Source organism: Capricornis sumatraensis, chromosome 4 (genome assembly GCF_032405125.1).
Source record: "Capricornis sumatraensis isolate serow.1 chromosome 4, serow.2, whole genome shotgun sequence".
NCBI classification, from domain to species: Eukaryota; Metazoa; Chordata; class Mammalia; order Artiodactyla; family Bovidae; genus Capricornis; species Capricornis sumatraensis.
In genome coordinates, this window is record NC_091072.1 from 164,375,610 (window position 1) to 164,398,615 (window position 23,006).

Sequence of the window (23,006 nt, forward strand, 5' to 3'; positions counted from 1 at the left end):
TTCCCAAAGGCCACACTCCCACAGGTGGCTCTGTCTGCCGCCTGCCTGCTCAGGGCTCCTCCATGCCAAGGGCAGTCACGGTGGCCAGAGTGGTCCTGGAGCCCTAGGTTGTCTCTGGCAGTGGACACACTGCGACCTCCCTCCTGAGCGCAGCACCACCATCAGCGCTGTGGCCCGGCTCAGCTGCTCGCTGGTCCTGCGGGGCCTGGGAGCTTTCCAACATCCCGGGAGCTGCATCCAACCTCGGCTGGCTCTCATTTGTCTGGAAGATGTAGCTTTAAACTTTCCCCAAACGCAGAACTCCTGCAAAAGAATGTACAGCAAGCAAGGGAAGGACCTGCCCCGGGGAGACCTGCCTGCCCTCGTGGAGAGGCGCCTGCCCCAGCGTAGGCATGCCTGCCCTCCTATAGTTGTGTCTGACCCAGTGTAGACACACCTGCCCCGGTGTAGTCACGCCGGCCCCCGTGTAGGCCACCTATACCGGTGGAGATAAGCCTGCCCCAGTGTAGACACACTGGTTGGTTATCTCGGAGCTACACTCACATAGAGGCCAGCAGCCTCGGCTCCAGCCTCCACAAGTACTTTCTTCCGCTTTGCAAAGAAAATTGATGTAGTATTTAGGACTAGGAGTAAATTTTTCTAAATTAAATGCAAAAGTCCTTACCCATGAGGGGTGCTGTGAGTTCCAAAAGTTAACTTGGAGTGTTTAGTTTTGACACAGACCCTGGGAGGCTCACCTGGGTGTCAGCACAGGCTCTCCCACCTCCCGAGGCCTCTGCTGCCTCCCATGGGCCCCACTCCAACCCCACGGCTGAGGCCCCGAAGCGTGGCATCAGAGGGCCTGTTTGTTTACCCTGAGACCCTGTTGGATGTTTTCTTTCCAAGCTTTTGATTTTCAAATATTAAATAGAAGTTCATAAATAATAGAGCCTGTTCCAACTGAGAACGTATTTTCTGGCTTCTGTCCGAGCACACTGGGCAATGCCAGGAGCCACCTGGGAGGCAGATGAGGCTCTCCTGCAGGTGAGTAACAGACGCGGCTAGGTCTGGCTGTGCCTCTGACCCTCCCTTGCCGGGACCATCGGCTGCCATCTCCTGGCTGAGTCTGGTGTGGGTGAGGGCACGTGACTGGTGCGGACCCTGTCCATGGCAGGCTCCATGGTTGGGGAACCCTGGTGTCTGAGCGCAGGCCTCAACCTGGACCTCCTGTCCCAGGGTTTCCAGGAGGCTGAGCTCTCACCCTCAGCTCAGTTTCCCGTGGGAACTACACACCCCGGGAAGAATGTGGGAATGACCCAAGGGAAGTGAACCTGATACATCACAGAAGCCTGTCTGCAGAGGGGCCAGGCTCCCTGAGGTGCCTCAAGGCCTCCAGCTAGGGCAGCACCACCATCCCAGAGGGTAGGGGAGACTCTGGGCAACATCCATCTCCCCTGCACTTTGCACACCTGGGCTACCAACACCCTCCAGCACGTCAAGTCAAGGAGAGGTTGGGGCAGGGGTGGGGTGGGGGTATAAGGGCCTTCAGAAAGCATCAGAGTGGAATTATCCAGAAGCCTCTGGCACAGTTATTAGATGGTGGGTGTATAGAGGTGTCTGGTCAGGAGCAGAGGTGGATAGGCAGATGGGTTGGTGAATAGATTGTTAGATGACAGATGGTGCATGATGAGTGAGAGATGGATGATAGACACATTTCCTAAAACCCCCTTTCTTTTCCTTTGCTCTTTGATTTAGTAGCTAAATGTCATCATTGTGTTTCCCCCATTTGTGTGTCTGTGATCTTTTGCAGGTCACTTTGAAGGCCTTAAAGGTCAAACACATATTTCAAGTGGACATTGTCTAGAAAACACAAACCTCCTGAGTTTAGCTAGAAGCAAGGTGGGTGGCGGGTGGATGAGTGAGTGTGTACACCAGAGAGCATCCACAAAGCTGTAAGGGTGGACACAGGCTGGCCATGGAGCCAGGCTATGAACAAGACCTTAGGCATGACACTACACAGTGAGGCAAGGACCTGCAGTGTAGGCCAGCGTATAGAACATTATCCCCCATGGAGGCAGGGGCTTGGGGACCAGAGCTGCTCAGGTTCTACCTGGAACCAGGGGCTGAGGGGCATGGACTGATGTTCTCCTGGCCTGGCTGTCAGCCAGACTGCCAGCCGTGATGGTGGCTGGAGGCATGGGTGGGAAGAAGTGTCCTGTGCAAATGCCCATGTTTACTGAGAAGTGCTGAGTAAAGCTGAGATAGAGGAACGAAAGGCAAAGAGGAAAGGAAAGATACACCCATCTGTATGCAGAGTTTCAAAGAATGGCAAGGAGAGAGAAAGCCTTCTTAATTGAGCAATGCAAAGAAATAGAGGAAAACAATCCAATGGGAAAGACTAGAGATCTCTTCAAGAAAATTAGAGATACCAAGGGAACATTTCATGCAAAATGAGCCCAATAAAGGACAGAAATGGTATGGATCTAACAGAAGCAGAAGGTATTAAGAAGAGGTGGCAACAATGCACAGAAGAACTGTACAAAAAAGGTCTTAATGATCCAAACAAACATGATGGTGTGGTCACTCACCTACAGCCAGACATCCTGGAGTGTGAAGTCAAGTGGGACTTAGGAAGCATTACTACAAACAAAGCTAGTGGAGGTGATGGAATTCCAGCTGAGCTATTTCAAATCCTAAAAGATGATGCTGTGAAAGTGCTGCACTCAATATGCCAGCAAATTTAGAAAACTCAACAGTGGCCACAGGACTGGAAAAGGTCAGTTTTCATTCCAATCCCAAAAAAGGGCAATGATAAAGAATGTTCCAACTACCACACAATTGTACTCATTTCACACACTAGCAAAGTAATGCTCAAAATCTTCCAAGCTAGGCTTCAACAGTATGTGAACCAAAAATTTTCAGATGTGCAAGCTGGATTTAGAAAAGGCAGAGGAAGCAGAGATCAAATTCCCAACATCCATTGGACCATTCCCAGCAAGGGAATTCCAGAAAAATGTCTGCTTTATTGACTACACTAAAGCCTTTGACTGTGTGGATCATAACAAACTTTGGAAAATTCCTAAAGACATGGGAATGCCAGACAACCTTACCTGCCTTCTGAGAAATCTGTGTGTAGGTCAAGAAGCAACAGGAGGTTTCAGGATGGTGGTGGTTGGATGGTTGACTGAAAAGCAGAGGGGAAGGCCCTTACGAAATCAAACGGGCCGAGATTCATCCCCTCCCCGCTTCTCTCAGCCCCAGGAGCCCAGTAGAAGCGTGTTTTAGGTTTTATTTTTTAAACAAGCAAGTAAATCAAACACATTGTCAGCATGGGGCAGAGAGCCACTTCCTCCACCAAAAGTGGGAATATCACGAACCCTGCAGACCGAGCCAGAAAAGAAGCTCGGAAAGAGGCTTCAAGAAGAACAAGAGGCAGCGCACCATGGCACGAGCTGCAGTTTTAAAAATGAAGGATCCCAAACGAATTATCCGGGACATGGAAAAACTGGATGAAATGGAGTTTGACCCAGTGCAGCAGCCACAGTTAAATGAGAAAGTGCTGAAAGAGCAGTGTAAAAAGCTACGTGAAGCATTTGAACGTATTCTATGACTCTATGAGAAAGAGAATCCAGGTTTTTACAAAGAATTCAGAAAGCTAGTAGAACATGAACAGAAGAGGGCTCAACTTAGCCAACGGTTTGATGCTGTCAAGAATGCCCAGCATGTGGAAGTGGAGAGTATTCCTCTGCCAGACATGCTGCATGCTCCTTCCAACATCTTGATCCAGGACATTCCACTTCCTGGGGCCCAGCCACCCTCCATCCTTAAGAAGACCTCAGCCTATGGACCTCCAACTCGGGCAGTTTCTATGCTTCCTCTTCTTGGACGTGGCGTTCCACGTTTGCCCCCTGGCAGGAAACCTCCAGGTCCTCCCCCGGGTCCACCTCCTCCTCAAGTCTTACAAATGTATGGCTGCAAAGTGGGCTTTGCCCTGGATCTTCCCACTCGTAGGCGAGATGAAGACGTGTTATATAGTCTTGAACTTGCTCAGCGGGGTCATGACGATGATGTTTCTAGCTCCAGTGAAGACGATGGCTATCCTGAAGACACGGACCAGGATAAGCATGACGACAGTCCTGAAGACAGTGACAGTGACAGATCAGATGGAGAAAGTGAAGGGGATGCATTTGTGCACCGTGATGACACAGAGAGAGACAACAGTGAAGAAATAAAAAAACCAGGTCTCATTGTACGGTTTGCAGATGTGCCTGGAAAATCTAGGAAGAAGAAGAACATGAAGGAGCTGACTCCTCTCCTAGCCATGATGCTTCGAATGGCAGGTCAGGAAATCCCTGAGGAGGGACGAGAAGTCGAGGAATTTTCAGAGGATGATGACAAAGATTGGGATGCTCCCCAAGCGGAAAAGCAATCACAGAAACAGCATAAGGAGGAATCTCTCTCTGACAGCACGTCTGCAGCTCCCCGGCAGCAAAGCCCCTCCACAGTCTGTTGCTCCGTCTCAGATACAAGCACCCCCCATGCCAGGACCACCTCCGCTTGGACCACCACCTGCTCCACCTTTACGGCCACCTGGACCACCTGCAGGCCTTCCTCCTGGACCACATCCAGGAGCTCCTCCGTTCCTGAGACTGCCTGGAGTGCCAGGACTCTGAGGGCCTCTGCCCCGCCTTTTACCTCCAGGTCCACCCCCAGGTCCGCCTCCTGGCCCTCCTCCTCGGGGACCCCCACCACGGCTACCTCCCCCTGCACCTCCAGGTATCCCTCCACCCCGTCCTGGCATGATGCGCCCACCTCTGGTGCCTCCTCTTGGACCTGCCCCACCAGGGCTCTTCCCACCAGCTCCCTTACCCAAGCCGGGGGTTCTAAGTGCTCCCCTCAACTTGATCCAGTGACCCAAGGCAGATGACACAAGCACAGCCACCATTGAGACAAAAGCCATGGCAACCGTCAGTGCCAAGCCACAGATCACTAATCCCAAGGCAGAGATCACACAATTCGTGCCGGCCGCACTGTGGGTGCGTCAGGAGAATACAGGGGCTGCTGCTGCTGCCCAGAGAAAGTCGGAGGATGATTCTGCTGTGCCTCTCTCCAAAACAGCACCCAAATCTGGCCCATCTGTTCCTGTGTCGGTGCAGACTAAGGACGATGTCCACGAGGCTTTCATGAAAGAGATGGAAGGGCTGCTGTGACAGCTTTGGATGCTAGATCAGCCTTCTGTTCACATCAGTGGTTCATGGAGAAAGAGGCTCTTACTCAGCTTAGGTGGAAGAGTTGCTTTCACTGTCAGGGTATTTTTAATTTCATTCCAAGGAATATCTTAAAGTTTAGCCTTGTTCAGAATTTACTGCATATAAAAGAGAGTGTATTTCATGCAAAATAAATTGGTGATAGAAGCAGTGCTGCTAATAACATCCATCCCCTTTCATACCACCATTTTCATCAGATTCCTTCCCCTACTCCAATTCCTCAGAAACTTGGGATCAAGGGGAACTTTGTTACTTGTTTTGGCTCTCTTATTGTGTGCTGTGGGCACTGGAGTAGAGATTTCTGGAAAAACCAATTTATTTCACCCCATCTTGCCTTTCATGTTTGAGTTATTTTTAATATTTCCTTGTAAATATTTTGCAATATTGTAGTGAAATGGATCACAATGTCATTTCCTAATACAAAGCAATATATGTGGGAAGAAAATGCACGATTCTTTGATTAAAACTCCCTCTGACCTAAACTTTGAGTGTTCCATGGAATGAATAAATAAATGTTCTACACCAAAAAAAAAGAAAGAAAGAAACAACAGTTAGAACCAGACATGGAACATCGAACTACATCAAGGCTGTGTATTGTCACCCTGCTTATTTAACTTATACGCAGAGTACATCATGTGAAATGCCAGACTAAATGAAGCACAAGCTGGAATCAAGATTTCTGGTAGGAACATCAATAATCTAGAACAACCCTGCATCCGAGGCCAGGGCCAGTGGCCGAGAGGAGCAACCCCACGCCTGAGGCCAGGGCCAGCAGCCGGGAGGAGCGACCTCATGTCCAAGGAGCGGTGGCTGCATGGGCGCAGGAGGGCCTAGAGGAGCCATCCCACACTGAAGGTCAGGAAGGGCAGTGGTGAGGAGATACCCCTCGTCCAAGGTAAGGAGCAGCGGCTGTGCTTTGCTGGAGCAGCCGTGAAGAGATACCCCACGCCCAAGGTAAGAGAAACCCAAGTAAGATGGTAGGTGTTGCAAGAGGGCATCAGAGGGCAGACACACAGAAACCATACTCACAGAAAACTAGTCAATAAAATCACACTAGGAATACAGCCTTGTCTAACTCAATGAAACTAAGCCATGCCCTCAGGGCAACCCAGGGCGGGCGGGTCATGGTGGAGAGGTCTGACAGAATGTGGTCCACTGGAGAAGGGAATGGCAAACCACTTCAGTATTCTTGCCTTGAGAACCCCATGAACAGTATGAAAAAACAAAATGATAGGATACCAAAAGAGAAACTCCCCAGGTCAGTAGGTGCCCAACACATTACTGGATACCAGTGGAAAAATAACTCTGGAAAGAATGAAAGGATGGAGCCAAAGCAAAAACAATACCAGTTGCGGATGTAACTGGTGATAGAAGCAAGGTCCGATGCTGTAAAGAGCAATATTACATAGGAACCTGGAATGTCTGGTCCATGAATCAAGGCAAATTTGAAGTGGTCAAACAAGAGATGGCAAGAGTGAATGTTGACATTCTAGGAATCAGCGAACTAAAATGGACTGGAATGGGTGAATTTAACTCAGACGACCATTGTATCTACGACTGCAGGCAGGAATCCCTCAGAAGAAATGGAGTAGCCATCATGGTCAACAAAAGAGTCCGAAATGCAGTACTTGGATGCAATCTCAAAAATGACAGAATGATCTCTGTTCGTCTCCAAGGCAAACCATTCAATATCACGGTAATCCAAGTCTATGCCCCAACCAATAACGCTGAAGAAGCTGAAGTTGAACGGTTCTATGAAGACCTGCTGCTAAGTCGCTTCAGTCGTGTCCGACTCTGTGCAACCCGATAGACAGCAGCCCACCAGGCTTCCCCATCCCTGGGATTCTCCAGGCAAGAACACCGGAGCGGGTTGCCATTTCCCTCTCCAGTGCATGAAAGTGAAAAGTGGAAGTGAAGTTGCTCAGTCATGCCCAACCCTCAGCGACCCCACGGACTGCACCCTTCCAGGCTCCTCCATCCATGGGATTTTCCAGGCAAGAGTACTGGAGTGGGGTGCCATTGCCTTCTCCGCTATGAAGACCTACAAGACCTTTTAGAACTAACACCTAAAAAAGATGTCCTTTTCATTATAGGGGATTGGAATGCAAAAGTAGGAAGTCAAGAAACACCTGGCAAATTTGGACTTGGAACGTGGAATGAAGCAGGGCAAAGACTAATAGAGTTTTGCCAAGAAAATGCACTGGTCATAGCAAACACCCTCTTCCAACAACACAAAAGAAGACTTTACACATAGACATCACCAGATGATCAACACCGAAATCAGATTGATTACATTCTTTGCAGCCAAAGATGGAGAAGCTCTATACAGTCAACAAAAACAAGACCAGGAGCTGACTGTGGCTCAGATCATGAACTCCTTATTGCCAAATTCAGACTTAAATTGAAGAAAGTAGGGAAAACTGCTAGACCATTCAGGTATGACCTCAATCAAATCCCTTATGATTATACAGTGGAAGTGAGAAATAGATTTAAGAGCCTAGATCTGATAGACAGAGTGCCTGATGAACTGTGGAGTGAGGTTCACGACATTGTACAGGAGACAGGGATCAAGACCATCCCCATGGAAAAGAAATGCAAAAAAGCAAAATGGCTGTCTGGGGAGGCCTTACAAATAGCTGTGGAAAGAAGAGAAAGGAAAAGCAAAGGAGAAAAGGAAAGATATAACATCTGAATGCAGAGTTCTAAAGAATAGCAAGAAGAGATAAGAAAGCCTTCTTCAGTGATCAATGCAAAGAAATAGAGGAAAAGAACAGAATGGGAAGGACTAGAGATCTCTTCAAGAAAATCAGAGGTGCCAAGGGAACATTTCATGCATAGATGGGCTCAATAAAGGACAGAAATTGTATGGACCTAACAGAAGCAGAAGATATTAAGAAGAGGTGGAAAGAATACACAGAGGAACTATACAAAAAAATCTTCACAGCCCAGATAATCGCGATGGTGTGATCACTCATCTAGAGCCAGACATCCTGGAATGTGAAGTCAAGTGGGCATTAGAAAGCATCACTACGAACAAAACTAGTGGAGGTGATGGAATTCCAGTTGAGCTCTTTCAAATCCTGAAAGATGATGCTGTGAAAGTGCTGCACTCAATATGCCAGCAAATTTGGAAAACTCAGCAGTGGCCACAAGACTGGAAAAGGTCAGTTTTCATTCCAATCCCAAAGAAAGGCAATGCCAAAGAATGCACAAACTACCGCACAATCGCACTCATCTCACATGCTAGTAAAGTAATGCTCAAAATTCTCCAAGCCAGGCTTCAGCAATACGTGAACCATGAACTTCCTGATGTGCAAGCTGGTTTTAGAAAAGGCAGAGGAACCACAGATCAAATTGCCAACATCCACTGGATCATGGAAAAAGCAAGAGAGTTCCAGAAAAACATCTATTTCTGCTTTATTGACTATGCCAAAGCCTTTGACTGTGTGGATCACAAGAAACTGTGGAAAATTCTGAGAGAGATGGGAATACCAGACCACCTGACCTGCCTCTTGAGAAATCTGTATGTAGGTCAGGAAGCAACTGGACATGGAACAACAGACTGGTTCCAAATAGGAAAAGGAGTACGTCAAGGCTGTATATTGTCACCCTGCTTATTTAACTTATATGCAGAGTACATCATGAGAAACGCTGGACTGGAAGAAGCACAAGCTGGAATCAAGATTGCCGGGAGAAATATCAATAACCTCAGATATGCAGATGACACCACCCTTATGGCAGAAAGTGAAGAGGAACTAAAAAGCCTCTTGATGAAAGTGACTGAGGAGAGTGAAAATGTTGGCTTAAAGCTCAACATTCAGAAAACGAAGATCATGGCATCTGGTTCCATCACTTCATGGGAAATAGATGGGGAAACAGTGGAAGCAGTGTCAGACTTTATTTTTGGGGGCTCCAAAATCACTGCAGATGGTGACCACAGTCTTGAAATTAAAAGACACTTACTCCTTGGAAGAAAAGTTATGACCGACCTAGATAGCATATTCAAAAGCAGAGACATTACTTTGCCGACTAAGGTCCGTCTAGTCAAGGCTATGGTTTTTCCTGTGGTCATGTGTGGATGTGAGAGTTGGACTATGAAGAAGGCTGAACGCTGAAGAATTGATGCTTTTGAACTGTGGTGTTGGAGAAGGCTCTTGAGAGTCCCTTGGACTGCAAGGAGATCCAACCAGTCCATTCTGAAGGAGATCAGCCCTGAGATTTCTTTGGAAGGAATGATGCTAAAGCTGGAAACTCCAATACTTTGGCCACCTCATGCGAAGAGTTGACTCATTGGAAAAAACTCTGATGCTGGGAGGGATTGGGCGCAGGAGGAGAAAGGGATGACAGAGGATGAGATGGCTGGATGGCATCACGGACTCGATGGACGTGAGTCTGAGTGAATTCTGGGAGTTGGTGATGGACAGGGAGCCCTGGCATGCTGCGATTCATGGGGTTGCAAAGAGTCGGACACGACTGAGCGACTGAACTGAACTGAACCACAATGATGGCAGAAAGTGGAGGAGCTGAAGAGCCTCTTGATGAAAATGAAGGAGGAGAGTGAAAAAGTTGGCTTGAAACTCAACACTCAGAAAACTAAGATCATGGCATCTGGTCCCATTACTTCATGGCAAATAGGTGGGGAAACAATGAAAACAGTGACATACTTTATTTTCTTGGGCTCCAAAATCACTGCAGACGGTGACTGCAGCCATGAAATTAAAAGACCCTTGCTCCTTAGAAGAAAAGCTATGACCAACCTAGATAGCATATTAAAAAGCAGAAACATCACTTTGCTGACTAATGTCCATATAGTCAAAGCTATGGTTTTTCCAGTAGTCATGTATGGATGTGAAAGCTAGACCATAAATAAGGCTGAGTCTTGGAAAAGACTCTTGAGAGTCCCTTGGACAGCAAGGAGATCAAACCAGTCAATTCTAAAAGAAATCAACCCTGAATATTCATTGAAAGGACTGATGTTGAAGCTGAAACTTCAGTACTTTTGCCCCCTGATGCAAAGAGCTGACTCATTGGGAGACCCTGATGCTGGGAAAGATTGAGGACAGGAGGAGAAGGGGACGACAGAGGAGGAGATGGTTGGATGGCATCACCCACTCAATGAACATGAGTTTGAGCGAACTTCAGGATCAGTGAAGGACAGGGAAGCCTGGTGTGCTGCAGTCCACGGGGTCGCAAAGAGTTGGACATGACTCAGCGACCGAACTGAAAAGTGCAATTAGAGACAGAATGCGAGTCAGCCGCGGTAGGAGCATGGGGGGAAGGTGGGACAGGATGTGGGACAGGTATCCTTGAGAAGGAGACAGAAACACCCTCTCATGCCCGGGAGGAAAAGCTTGCAGGTCTTTGCAGGCTGAGGAGATGGAGCCAGTGGATCAGACGATTTCCTCTGTGAGAGGAGAGACTGGCTTCTGCGCTGCCTGAGTCGGGAAAGAACCTGGGAGTGGGGCAGCCTGGCCATGTGGAGTAGCTGCTGGAGAAGCAGAAAGGAATTCCGCCAGAAGGGCCTTGTGAGGCCCCTTTGCGGACTCAGTTAGAGGAGCACCAGCCGCCAAGGCGCGGGATTTTCCCTATGATTCTCCACAGGCCTAGGAAGTGACCGGTGTGCCTTCACACACTAGTGTGAGCCCCCGAGAAGTGAGGGCCCCAGGCCGCTCTGCACTCTGCTCCTCCGCATCCCTTCCACACCAGCGGGTCTCACCTAGAGCGCCTACCTGTGGGCCCAGCCTGGGGGGACCTGGCATCCTCGGTCAGGCTCCAGGTGAGTCCAGGTGCCTGGGGAACCCCCAGCTCCTCAATCCTCGGGGAGGCACAGGCCACCCCGAGCACAACGGAGACCCCAGGCCAGGCCTCCGAGTCTGGGAGAGTCTTGACAGTAACTGAAGTGATAAGGCGGCTGCGCGGTCCAGCCGGGGTCCTGCCTTCCCCGCCCCGCTGCCCCGGGTGGGAGCAGTCCCAGCCCACCTGGGGGCTTTGGAGCAGCCAGCCGGCTGGTCCCTACCAGGGAAAGGCCTGTCCCGGGAGGAGGCGACCGTGCGCAGTGGACCCCCGCCCCATCCCCCGGGGGAAAGCCCGGCTGGGGAGCAGGGCCAGGAGAGGGTGGCGGCCATCGACACGCAGGGAAGGCAGCCCTCGGCTTCCTTGGGGTTGAACGCAGGGTGTGAGGCCAGGCAGGAGCCCTGGCGACCCCCCTCGGGGCCGCTGCCCGGAGCCTCTCCTGAGGGGGAGCTGCCTGCCTCCCCTGCTTCCAGTCCTGGGCCCCCGGTCCCAAGCCGGTCACCCCCTGAGAGTCACTCGATTCTTGTCCTGTCTCCGGGAGTCAGGGTCTCTGTCCTGATGGTGGGGCCGACCTACCGGCCTGCCCCCACCCCACCCCACCCCCAGCCCCCGCAGCCCCCGCAGCCCCCGCAGCCCGGTTCTCCAGCCTGGGCTGCCCGGGACACACCGCTGCGCTGGGCGGAGCTGGACCGCAGGCAGGGCCGCGTCTCCACTGACCCTCTGCGGCCACCCCGCACACAGAAGCAGACGCCTGCGCCTGGCCCCTAATAGACCAAAGTGTGAAGAGAAGAGTCCCTTAATCCTTTTCAGAGTGCTTTTATTTCCCTGTGGGCAAAATTTCAATCTTTATCTCTTGTTTAATTCTTTGTTTAAAGTGACAGCTTTAATAATCAAGAAAAACTGAGGTCTCAAAAGAGATCTTACAGATGTGAATTCAGGGATGTTTTGACACCTCACATTTTTTACCCTGAAAACAAAAAATGGTTTCATTTAAGTCAGATATATCTTTGCATATATTTTTCCTTTGAGAGACCCACACCCTCAACTGTGTAATAATGGTGAAATCTTGGTGTGGTGGGGTCGTGGTTTAGTTTTATTAGACTCTTGTGACCCCACGGACTGTATCCTAACAGATGCCTCTGTGCATGGAATTCAGGCAAGAATACTGGTGTGCGTTGCCATTCCCTTCTCCAGGGATCTTCCTGACCCAGGGATTGAACCTGGGTCTCCTGCATTGCAGCCAGATTCTTTACCATCTGAGGCACGGGAGAAGCCCTTGACATTTCCGTGTATACCATCTGCTTTTCTGCTTTTAATTACGTGATCTCAGATTCCAGACTGAGCAAACTGAGCTGAGAGCGTCCCTGGGGACACAGCCGTGCGTGAGCCTGGGGACAGGGCTGTGCCTTCCCTCTCCAGCTGGGCTCTCACCACGCCTCGGGCAAGGGCAGCGGGAGGCACCGGACCCGCAGCTATGCTGCGGTGGGCAGGGCCCTGCTGTCACGAGGTGGGGCCTTGGGGAGGTGCGGAGGTCGTGTGGGTGGAGCCCCACAAATGGGGTTGCTCTCCTGGTTACAGAGCCCCTGGGAGCCCCTCTCCCTGTCTCTGTCTCACTCTCTCTGTCTCTGTGCTTCTGTGTCTCTTGGCTTAGGAGCCAGGGCTGCGAGGATCTACTCTGAGTTCCCGGGCTCCCACCCTTGTCCATGGCAGTGGAACCAGAGCCTCAGGAAACCTCCCCACCAGCATGTGGTCTGCATGCGGCCTTCCCAGGCTCCAGTCACGACTTCCCACCCTTCAGGAGGTCCTGTCCCTCCTGCCAAACTGCTTCAGTGAGCAGAGCTGGGTGCCAAACACATCCTATGAGCTTGTTTCTAAAATGATATTCAATCAGCATGCTTTCTGGTCCATTTCCTAATACCATAATGCAAGACACAGGGTAATTACTCCAAACGCAAGGAGATAAGGAGTCTTTCCTTTGGTTGCAAAGACAATTTATTCAGTGTTTCTTCACAGATGAATCCTCAGATAAAATACAAAACTGGAAAGGTTTTAATACTTTCCTATTTTATTTCTTGGCAAAAAAAAAAAAAAAAAAGGAGAACAGATAATCATCAACAATAAAGCATCTTCTCTTTGTGAGCACAAGCTAAACGCCTCCTGCTTTCTAAATGTCACTGCTACAAAATATGTTTATAACTTCTGGAATCTGCACTGTTCCACGTGGGCTACAGAGGCACCACTGGGGTGAGATGTTCTGAACAGGACAGTGTGGCCCAGCTACACACCTCCAGGCCCCCTTCCACCCAGTGCAGGCAGGTGGGCATCTCCTCAGGCTTTCCCCTCCCCTCGCCCTGTGCTGGCCATAGGTGGTGGCCAAGGGCTCAGAGCTCAGTCCTGGAAGAGAGCATCACCATGAAGGACCGTGGCTGTAGGGCTGGACCACCCACCCCCCCACCTGTCACTCACACTTTACTGATGTGTCCCCGCCAAGGTACCAACCTCAGGCTGGAGAATAATCCAGCCCAAAGAAAACTTTTGATCCATTGGGAAAATGTAAAAATCAGGTGGCAATTAAACCCATGCCTGATGGTTCATTTTATGTCACCTTGGCTAGGCTGTGTGTCTTTCTATGGCAAGCTATATATGCTAGATATTTATAAACAGCAGTTAAGTCTCACAACCTGGAGGCTGGATGCCTGAGATTAAAGTGCTGACCTGGTTGGGTTCCTGTGAAGGCTGGCCTCACAGTTGCAGATGCTGACCTCTCCCAGTAACCTCCCTGGGGTCTCTTTTCTAAGGGCACTAACCCCATTCACTGGGCCCCATCCTCATGACTCATCACCTCCCCAAGTCCTCACCTCCTTACACTATTACTCTGGGGGTTAGGAGCCCAATGTATGAATTTGGGTGGACACGAACATTCAGACTGTTTGGGGTCAAACACCACCTAGACGTCACCATGAAGATGTTTTTAGATGGAACTGATAATTAAGTCTGCAGACTTTGAGTAGAGCAGGTCATCCTCCATAACGTGGGGGCCTCCTCGAGTTAGCTGAAGGCCTTATGAGGAAACACTGAGCTTCCCCAAGGAAGAGGGGTCTGTGCCCAACCACAGCCTGACTCCAGCTGCAGCATCAGCTTGTCCCCAGGTCTCCAGCTGCTGGTCTTCCCTGCAGATTTCTTACTTGCCAGCCCTACAGTTGGGTGGGCTCTTTCCTTACCATAAAGCAGTCTCTAGACAGATAATAGATAATTGATCGACGATAGACAGTAGAGCCTATTGGTTCTGATACACCCTATTTCCTGCTGCCTCTGACAAAGGGGTCAGCCCTGGGTCTGTATTTCCGCAGTGCACGTGCCCACAGGGACTGCACAGAGGCTGACCTCAGAGGCGTGGGCTCTGGCCACTCCAGTTTGACCCCAGACACCATCCAGTCCGTGAAGGGCCAGCACCAGCCTCTGGGTCTCTGCCATCGCCTCAGCCCCTTCCCCCTCCACAGAGGTGCATGGCCCTGTGCCAGGGCCATGTGGGGCAGATGTGGGCAGCTCATGTGGGAGGACCTGGTTGGCACTAGGGGATAGATGGGTGGGTGGGTGGGTGGGCGGAGGGTGGATGGATGGGTGAGTGTAGAAGGAGGGTGAGTGGGTGGATGGAAGATGGTGGGTGGGTGGATGGAGGATGGTGAGTGGGTGGATGGAGGAGGGTGGGTGGGTGGATGGAGGATGGTGGGAGGGTGAGCGGGTGGATGGAAGAGGGTGAGCGGGTGGATGGAGGAGGGTGAGTGGGTGGATGGAGGATGGTGGGTGGGTGGATGGAGGATGGTGAGTGGGTGGATGGAGGAGGGTGGGTGGGTGGATGGAGGATGGTGAGTGGGTGGATGGAGGAGGGTGGGTGGGTGGATGGAGGATGGTGGGAGGGTGAGCGGGTGGATGGAAGAGGGTGAGCGGGTGGATGGAGGAGGGTGAGTGGGTGGATGGAGGATGGTGAGTGGGTGGATGGAGGAGGGTGGGTGGGTGGATGGAGGATGGTGGGAGGGTGAGCGGGTGGATGGAGGAGGGTGAGCGGGTGGATGGAGGAGGGTGAGTGGGTGGATGGAGGAGGGTGAGCGGGTGGATGGAGGATGGTGGGTGGGTGGATGGAGGATGGTGGGTGGGTGGTGAAACTATGAACAGCTGGATGGGTGGGTGGGTGGACAGAGGGTGGTCGGTGTGTGGGTCCACGGATGCGTAGATGGGTATGTGGATGATGAAAGGATGGAGGGAGGGATGAGCAGCAAGAGTCATCCCCTCTCTGCCGCTCCGAGCCTGCTCAGTCCAGGGATGATGTCCTCCTGCCTGGACTACTGCAGTAGAAAACGACCCGCCCGTCTCAGCGCTCACGAACCGCCATCCACTCTTCCCACTGCAGCGAGGAGTAACGCTTCACAGTGATGCTTGCTCACATCAGGCCTGCACCTAAAAACCTCCCATGACTTCCTTTTGGTCTGAATAATGTCCTCACCATGATCAGTTGGCTCTGTGGGACTCAGCCTCAGCCTTTACCATCTCTGTCCTGCCCTGAGCTCAGGCTGTCTCCAGGCTCCAGCTCCCCTCTTCCACTCCTCGAGTGCTCCAGGGTCTCTCCTTGCCCCCAGAGCTGAGACACTGGGACGTTCTGCTCCAGCCTGTTATCGTCTTCTGGAGAATGCCTGCTCACCCTGCAACTCTAAGCAGAGGTGTCCCCAGCCCCTCACTAGCCTGTCAGCCCTCTGTGCCACCCAGGACCCTCTGCTCCACATGCTCACCACCACTGTGCTCAGCCGCATGTGGGAGGGGTCTGACCGTGTCTCTCTCAGGGCCTGAGGGAGCCCATGAGGGGCTTTCCCTCACCTTTGTATTTCCAGTGCTAGATCAGGGTAAGTGCAGGAAAATCTTAGATTAGCTATGAAAGCTACATGATGAAGCTGGGGCAGCATGGTTTCTTGCAAAGGGCCAGGTGTAAACTTCTCCAGGTCCATGTGGTCTCGGTCACAGCAGCTTAGGGCTGCCCTTGAAGCTCATAGTAGCACAGGGGATACGACCAACAAGCATGGCTGAGTGTCAATAAAACTTTATTTACACAAATACCGATGGACTCGATTCAGGCCAGGATTCATAGTTTGCTGACGCTTGATCACTTGCTGAGTCATGTCTGACTCTGAGCCCCATGAACTGCAGCATGTGAGGCTTCCCTGTCCTTCTCCATCTCCCAGAGTTTACTCAAGTTCATGTCTGCAGGGGGCGCTCCACAGAAAGAGAGGCAGTGGAACTTCCCTCAGCAAAGCCGGGGGGTCCCGAGGAGAAGTGAGCCTGCTGTCCACCAACCCAGCCCCTCCTCGAGCGAGAGACAATCATCAGACGCGACCGGGGTTCCGTCTAAGTAGTTCCGCTTTATTGCCACAAACTCTTGGTTTATATAGGCAAGCAAGGGGGTTTTTCGAGGGTTGCACCAATCAAGTTAAAGGTCAAATTGTAATATGCCATAGTTGCACCAATCACGTTAAAGGTCAAGTCGTTATGCGCTTCATTGTAACAAGAGTCTATGGTGATCACGCGCTGTCCACGTGCATGGAAATCAAGAGCGCCAATCAAAAGTTTTAACAAATAACTTAGGCCACACCCTCATCTCTTCCGCCAGGCGCCATCTTAGCTCTAAACCGCAAAGCTAGCCCTTCTTTTTTCAAGGTTTCCCATTTAGGGCCCCACACATGTCCATTAAGTCAGTGATGCCATTCAACCATCTCCTCCTCCTCTATCATCCCTTTCTCCTCCTGCCTTCAGTCTTTCGCAGCATCAGGGTTTTTTCCAATGAGTCAGGTCTTCCCATCAGGTGGCCAAAGTATTGGAGCTTTAGCATCAGTCCTTCCAATGTATATTCAGGGTTGATTTCCTTTAGGATTGACTGGTTTGATCTCCTTGCTGTACAAGGGACTCTCAAGAGTCTTCTCCAACACCACAGTTCAAAAGCATCAGTTTTCAGTGTTCAGCCTTCTTTAGGGGCCAACTCTCACATCTGTACGTGACTACTGGGAAAACCATAGGGTTTGACCCCTGTGATAGTTAAAGACAAAAAAGAGAAATTGATTTAATTGGATAAACACGAATATGCCTCTTTTCTTATCTGCTTTCATTATAAGTTTTGATCTTTAAAATGTAAGCATACCAACAGATTATGGGTTCTTCAGAGCCATTAATAACACCCAAGGGTCTTGTCTCTTTACTTTCATTAACAATCAGGCATTTTTAGTTTTAAAAAAGGTGATAATTAACATACAATATGCAGCGACAGAGGCCATGCATTCTCATTCTTAGTAAAAAAAGTTGCCAGCCATTCATGCGAGTATTCCTGTTAGACGATCCTGACCTCAGCCTTTTCCACATAGTGCTATAGTTCGCATTCTTTCAGAGCCCAGATAAGAATATTGGTGACTCAGCTAAATCTTTCTTAATGAACATGGCTTAATTGTCCCAGGAGATCTGCTCAGTGCTTCAAGCCAACATAATATAACCAAAAATAAATAGAAACAAAATCACCCTTGAAGAACCAGTGTGCCTGCTCAGGTCAGATGAAGCCAGAGGGCTGCCAGAGGGCACAGAGAGCTGCGTTGCCTGGAAAAAGTTAAACACCAGAGAGCATGGTGGCTCTGATACTTTCTAGAAGGATCAAAGTCACTTTCCCAGTCTTTATGAGAATTGGGCCGAAGCTTCATTGGTGCAACGAATTTAGAAATGAATGCACTTGCAGTTGAGGATGATGTGTCTTTGCCTTGATAGCTAAAAATTTTAGAACTAATCTGAACGTCAACTGCAGGAACCTGCTTCTGGCGTGGTTTTGATGTTGGCATCTTCTCACCCTCTCTAGTAATTTTCAGTATGCATTTCTATTTTCGTGTAGTTATTTACAGGAGCATTTTATGGAAAACCGGCTCAAATCTTTTTGGGTGCAGGGGTAGTTCAAATGCACTGAGACCCTCAGTGTTCACTTGCTAATCGCCCTGTTCTCCTCGAGAGACAAGGTCAGCAGGGCAGCACGTGTGTTCCTGTCACCGTCAACTCGAAATATGAAGTTTAAAGAGTTTCACCATCAAATGCAGTATCGTGGGCTGCCCTTGAAGCAGGTGTTTATAATCACGTGTGCAAGTGTGAAGCAAGCACAAATCCTCAGTGGAAAACGGGCAGAGGACACGAGCAGACAATTCTTTTTAAAAAACTGCACAAATTATCACACTAGGCACGGATTAGCGTGCCGTACCGTGTTGCATGGAGGTGACAGATGCCAGAGCCCGGAGGAGGTGCAAAGCTCACAAACAGATGCGGGGCGGCAGGAAGCCGGGGATGGGCCTTCCTCCCCTGAAGCAGGAGGACGCGCCCTACAGAAAGCCGCTCGATCCTCCAGGCATTTGTTGTGAGCACTTAATCATCTCGATAATTTGACGTGTACTCACTAGTAAAAGGCAGGACTGTGTCCCCCCTCTGCTGATCTTGGCCCTTTGGGGCTGATATGAGCCCCTGATGAGCCTCATGAGCCGGGGGAAGTGGAACAGGCCCAGGTTCAGCCCGTTATGGGGGGGTGGGGGGTGGGGGGGGGATGGGGACATGACCGGGAGGTGGGCAAGGAGAGCGTCTACAGCTCAGGGGAGCCAGGGATCACCGCTCCCCCTTCCTGCAGGTCCCCAGGCTCACTTCCAGGGCAGTTAGCCTGACCACCGCCCACTGACGTCAGCAACTCTCCTTCCCTCCAACGCAGGGCCTCCTGCTGAGGGGTCAGAGGTCATGACGTCATCTTGTTGCCAGTCACAGTGGCCGCTGAGCTGAGATGCTGGTACTGTGACTGTGGTAACCGGTGGCCTTGCCCCCTCCCTGAGATGCTGCCTGGGCTTGGCTTGGGGTGCGGGGGGCGGGGAGGGGGTCTGGGGCGACAAGATTCATAAACAGGTGACAGAGGGAAGTGCCGAGAGGAGAAGCAAGAGCCTGGGAGAACGACAGCGCCCGGTCTGCCCCTCCGAGGGACCCCCACCCCCGCCCGGTCTGGCCCGGGCCCACGGCTGCAGCGTGTGGGGTCTCAGTGGGACCAGCGGACGTCACAGCAGGGGCACGGGGCCTGAGACGCCAGGTGCCTGGCAGGGCCCACACTGGGTGGCCGCACCCCGCCCCTGCCCACCGCCCTCCCGGGAGGCCCCTCCCCTCTCCTGCGACTGCAGCTTTCCTGGTCACGGGGTGAGCCTTTCCTCTCTCTCCTCCGCTTCCTTTCTCACCACAAAGGGCGTTCATGTCACATCCCTGAAGCTGAGAGGCCTGAGGGGCGGGACCCAGTCGGCGAGGCCCCCAGAGCCGGCCGCAGGGAGCCGGCCCGCCCCTGCGCTGGGAAGCCCGGCGCAGAGCCGGGGAGAGAGCCCAGACTCACGCCGAGACCCCAGGGCGGGCAGAAGCGCCCCCTGGTCTCCCTCCCCACCCGAAGACGCCGGGGCGGAGCCGGGGCGGAGCCGGGGCGGAGCCGGGGCGGAGCCGGGGCGGAGCCGGGGCGGAGCCGGGGCGGAGCCGGGGCGGAGCCGGGGCGGAGCCGGGGCGGAGCCGGGGCGGAGCCGGGGCGGAGCCGGGGGCGGCGCGGGGAGGGGCGGTGCCGGCAGCGCGGAGGCGGGGCGAGCGCGGAGCGGACCGCGGAGAGGCCGCGGCTGCCGGCGGGCCGAGCGCTCATCGGAGGGAAGCGGGGGCGGGCACAGAGCCCTGACGGACCCCGAGGCTGCCCTCAGGTAGACGGACCCCAGAAACAGAGTTCCCCAAAGCGGACGTTTTCCGGGCGCCTTCCTCCTGCCGGCGGGAGGGGCGGGTGAGCTCAGCCGTGTCTGCGGCGGAGACTCGGAGGTCAGGGGAGAGGGCGCCCGGCCGACGGGCCTGTGACCGCCCGCACGCCTTCCCCGGCCGCGTCCCGCCCTCCTGAACACCCTCCGCCCGCCCCGCAAGGACAGTGAGTCGCCTCCGCCAACTGGAGCCTCTGCGGGAAAGCTCTCTCTGTACCCATCCACGCTGGGCGCGCACCTGGACCAGTGAAGGAACATTACAAGGCCGGGCAATCCCCAAGCCTGCTTCACCGGCTCACCTGATGCGCCCCCGAAATGCTTCACACACGGCCTGAAGGCAGGTATTTCTTGAGTAACGGAACCTTACCTACTGTCAGAGTATTTTTCAAAGTAAAAGTCTTCCCCACTAAAGAGGAGCTTGTGTGTCCATGGGGCAGATGAGATCGGAAGGGTTAGGCTTGGGGTCAGAGTCAGAGTCCGGGTCAAAGTCAGGCACTTTCACCATTCCACAGTCAGCGTCTGTTCCTGGGATGACAGATCCAAGGCCACGTCCGCACCCCTCCACTGCTCTTGTCCGGGCCGGAGTTCTCAGAACCGCACCGCCTCTCGGGCTGATCAGAGGTAACAGAGCTCACTTGGGCAGACGCACCCCCTCGACGAGGGAGGCCGAGGTGTAAGCAGGGAAGATCTAGTGATCCCAGGGCAAAGGGGGCACATGTGGGAATAACGCAGAAGTAGCGTGAACCGCAGATGTTCTTTGCTGTTACAGAAAATCAGGCGGTCCCAAACACCCACAGCTGCGGCTCGCGTGTGCGAGGCAATGGTGGAAGGTGTCCAGTAAATAAACACCAAGGACCTCCAAGATACTCGGAGCGAGCCATCGATGCCTGAAGGGACACTCGTGTGCTGACCCGTGCATAGACGCGTCTGAGCGTGTCATCTCATCCTGCCCACATCTGTGCTCAGTCCCCACAAGTCTGCACTGTACCTCCAGCTCCAACCATCACCACGTGGATCACAAACCCTCTGCTTGGCAGACATGCCCTAACAGGAACTTGGCAGAGGCTTCATTCTGGGAGCCCTGGCTTAGTGCAGGGCGCCAGGACATGGCCACTTTGGAGCGGGTCTGCTCGGCCTGTGGGTGCCATCCACACACTAAGCCAGGTCCCAACTCGTGTTCCAAATCCACTTCCTTCCCCAGGAGCTGTAGGCGCAAGTGTTTCAGTCCTCAGGCAGGCCGTTGTTCTGCCCTGGGAGCTCAGCCCCAGAACCGTGGGGGATACCGGTCTCTCACTTTCACACAAAGGCCGCAATGCCTCTGGCTGGCATGATGCCCAGATTCTGCCCCTCAGACACATGTGTGGCAGCCCTGCCCCCAGCACCTCCCGTCGGGCCTGCCTGTGACAGCAAGGTCTTTGAACAGAGAATTGAGTTAAATGAGGCCATTCAGGTGGGCCCTGATCCAATAGACCCGGTGTCCTTGTGGGAAGAGGAGGTCAAGACATAAGAGACCCACACACACAGGGTGGCCAAGAGAGGACACGGGCAGGAGTTGGCCGTCCACAGGCCAAGGGGAGAGGCCTCAGGGGGACCGGTCCTGCCCACACCTGGGTCTTGGGTTCCAGCCTCCAGGACGGGAGACGGGAAATGTGTGTTGTTCACACTACATCCATAACACTCTGTTACGGCCGCCTGATGGGCAAATGCAACTGCAGCCCCAGGCTTCACCCCAGACGGCAGGAGTGAGCGGCAGGCAGGGGCCACTCGGCTGACCTGCCCGTGGGGTCGCTGAATTGCAAAGAGGGTGATGGTCTCCAGCACCTTCCCTCTGAATGCCAGCTGTGTGGTACCTCCAGTGTGGACACCAACTTCTCTGTCATTTAAAACCTCCATCGCTGCCTTGATACTTCTCAGGGTGACAGCTATGCTTCTCTCCATTTTGTCTTTCTTTTTCCAAAATGGAGCTAAAAACACACCAGCTGAGAGCTGGGCTCCCCTCCTCTTGCTGCTGTTCAGTTGCTAAGTCACATCGACTCTTTGCAGGGACAGTTGAACCAATTCTACACATTCTAACGGGAATGGGGCCCCAGGGACAGAGTGGGCTGCACCCCACGATGGGGCAGCTCCAAGTACGAGCAACACAGACGTCATTACTCGTAAACCCCAGTCAACGGGCAGCAGCACCTGATGGATGAGCGGAAACAAGCCAGGATCGTCTCAGCGGCCCAAACAGGCCCTGATTGGCAGAAAACCCCAGGCAGAGCGACCACAGGGCCACAGGCCTGCTCCAACCCGGACGTCAAGCCCTACCTTGAGTGAGGTAAAGAGTAAAGTCAGAGGAACTTTTCAGAGCAGGAAGCAAAGGACACTCCCTCAGAGATGAATCTGGAGAGAACCTGAGAAAAAGTCAACAGAAGAGGCAAACCTCCCAGATGAAAGAGAGAGAAAAATGGTTAAAATGCCAAAAAGTGGCACCAGAACATGCATTTCACCCTCAACTATCATCAGAACTTGTGTGGGGTCTTGTTACACATGGTCAGGTGGGCGTGTCTGTGATTAAGTGAGAAACACCTCCCACTGGTTCATCCACTTCACCGTGAGGTTTGGTGACACCATGGAGCTGGGAGTGGCAGGGTCATAGGACAGCTGTCCCCGGATTTCAGAGTCACAGTCAGCAGGAGTGTGAGCAGGGGTTGGGCACCTAGGGGTAATGTGGGGTCCTCAGCGGGAGACACAGGAGTGGATGAGCCACCCCGCGAGGGAGACGGTCAGACAGTGATGGGTCAGGGCGGCCTGGTGCCCCGCAGGGGATGCAGGTGAGGGAGGGGGCGGCCCGGAGTGGGGGACCAGGCCCCCCTGACATCCCCGGGCCCAGAGCTGTGCAGGGTGAAGGCCCGGCCCTGGGGTCTTGGCAGGTGGGAGGGTCCAGTAGGGAAGGACGGGCGAGGGTGGCTGGATTAGAGGAAGGCGGGGTGGGGGGTGGAGGAGGGGTGGGCAGGCATGGGGAGTGTGGGGGGCGTGGGGACAGCTACAGGAAGGAGGGTGGCGGGTTGGCCCTGGGTTGAGGCGAGGAGGCCCCTCGGGTCCCCCCAAGCCCGGCGTCTGCAGTCTGCGGGGAAGAGTGTCCCGAGGCCACTTTTCATCTCCTCAC

At 52.8% G+C, this 23,006-nt stretch overlaps 1 pseudogene; it reads left to right on the forward strand.

Annotated features, from left to right (window-relative positions):
- The first annotated feature begins 3,308 nt into the window (after window positions 1-3,308).
- LOC138079219 (WW domain-binding protein 11 pseudogene) lies at window positions 3,309-5,189 on the forward strand (annotated as a pseudogene).
- The last annotated feature ends 17,817 nt before the right edge of the window (window positions 5,190-23,006 follow it).